Source organism: Nannospalax galili, unplaced genomic scaffold, assembly GCF_000622305.1.
Source record: "Nannospalax galili isolate Female #2095 unplaced genomic scaffold, S.galili_v1.0 scaffold371, whole genome shotgun sequence".
In the NCBI taxonomy this organism is placed as follows: Eukaryota; Metazoa; Chordata; class Mammalia; order Rodentia; family Spalacidae; genus Nannospalax; species Nannospalax galili.
In genome coordinates, this window is record NW_008331606.1 from 1,504,835 (window position 1) to 1,507,147 (window position 2,313).

The window sequence follows — 2,313 nt, forward strand, 5'->3', positions numbered from 1 at the left end:
GGAGGTTTCGCTTCCTAGTGGACACGGGGGCTGATAGGACCATTCTTAGAAAGGAGGAGGTCCCGTCACGATGGCACCTAGTTTCTGGGCCCCGAATCCTAGGTGTGGGAGGATACACCCCATCAGAGGAGACTCGAGGATGGATCACCTGGCAGGATGCAGATGGAGCTAAAGGGGATGTGCGACCCCTGGTGGTGGCAGGGTTATCCGCCAACCTCATAGGACAAGATATTTTGGGGGATGCACAAGTCTGTGTAACCACTGATAACAAGGCCTTTTATGATGACCTTTTGGACCTTGAAGAGTCTGATAGGCTTCCTGAGTCAGCGACTCAGAGGTTGTCTCACCATATCAATTACAGGAGGGACCCAAAGAAAGAGCATCGGGTTCACCCTCAATTCTAAGGGCCACTGCCCCTCAGGTTCTGGCTATCCAGTGGTTCCCTGGGGCGCCAGTATGGGTGGAGCAGTGGCCGTTGCCTGAGAAAAAGCTACAGGCCTTAAAGGAAATTGTGCAGGAACAATTACGTTTGGGCCACATCCGGCCTTCTGTAAGTCCATGGAACACACCTCTCTTTGTTATTAAGAAAGCCTCTGGCAAGTGGAGAATGTTGCAAGACTTGCAAAAGGTCAATGCTAGAATGACCCTAGTGGGTACACACTTAAGGGGACTGCCTTGGATCCCTGCTATTCCCTCAGATTTATTTCTTATAGACATTAAAGATTGTTTTTTTCTATCCCTCTACAACCCCAGGATTGTGAAAAATTTTCTTTCTCTGTGCCTTCCACCAATTTTGAAACGCCTGATAAGAGGTATGAATGGACTGTTTTACTCCAAGGTATGGCCAATAATAGCCCAGCATTCTGCCAACCAACTTTAAAATGCCTGATGAGAGGTATGAATGGACTGTTTTACCCCAAGGTATGGCCAATAGCCCAGCATTCTGCCAAAGCTATGTGAAGACCCTTTTGGGGCCTGCTCACTTGCTGCCACATGCCACTGTGTACATTTATACAGATGATATAATCTTGGGAGCTCCAAGCCCCCAACAATTAGAAGAGTTATATAAGGTTACTCAGGAATGTCTACAGACAGGCAGACTCCATGTATCTGCTGATAAAATACAGACTATTACTCCCTTTAAAATTCTGGGAACCATACGCTCTTTGGAAGGAGTAAGTCATTTAAAACCACAACTGGCTGTCAAACCCACCGTAACCCTGACAGAGCTACAAAAATTATTAGGAGAAATTAATTGGCTATGAGCCTGGATGCCTATTCCCACTGAGACTTTAAGACCACTGTTTCAGTTGCTAGTAGGGAAACAGCCTTCAGAACTAATTCACCTGGCTCCTCAACACCTGGACATCTTACATGAGGTCCAGGATGTCCTGGACCGAGCCCAACTTGCCCGGTACACACCTAGTAATGATCTTTAGTTTTGGGCACTCTCCAGTGAGACCCTGATGACATCCATCCTTATGCAGGATGGGAAGCCCCTTCAATGGGTGCATGCCTCTCTGGGAGGCGTACCGCGGATTTATACACCCATGGATCAATTGGCTGACCTGGTTGAGAAAGGACATGATGTAGCTCTGAGACATTATGGCATAGACCCTTTTAAAATTGTTGTCCCCTATCGGCTTAGGGATTTTTAATGGCTCTGCAGAAATAATAACAGAGTGGCCATAGCCTTGGAACGGTTCCTGGGAAATTTGGACTGTCATTATGGCCCTCATAAATGGGTGACCTCCTTTCACGCCCTCTGTTGGGACGCTCCCCGGCTCTTTGTCAGGGAGCCCTTAGTAAAAGCCTACAATGTTTTCACTGACGGAAGCAGATTTGGAGCTGCAGTGGTAGTATACCTGGGGGCAGATGAAAAACCAAAAAGATATGTCCACACTTGTGATGGCTCAGCTCAATTCAAGGAACTCATGGCCATTGCCTTAGCATTAACAAAGATAAGTGAGCCCATGAATTTGTTTTCTGACAGTCTATATGTAATCAATCTTCTTTCAGGGCTACCAGGTTCTCATATCCAGTTGGATGGGAACCCCATTATTCCCTTGATGATTCAGACTCGTACCGTCCTTAAAGAGAGAGAAACCCCTATTTTCTTACAGCATCTTAGGGGGCACCAAAGATTGCCTGGGCTTTTATCCCAAGGCAATGCAGAGGCAGACAAGGTGGCTTCCACCCAGGTCCTGTCAGCAGGCCTGAATGAAGCTCAGGGGTTACATAACCTCACTCATGTAAATTGGTGGGGACTCCATAAGAGGTTTCCTTAAGTTCCCATCAAGGACCTAAAGAAGA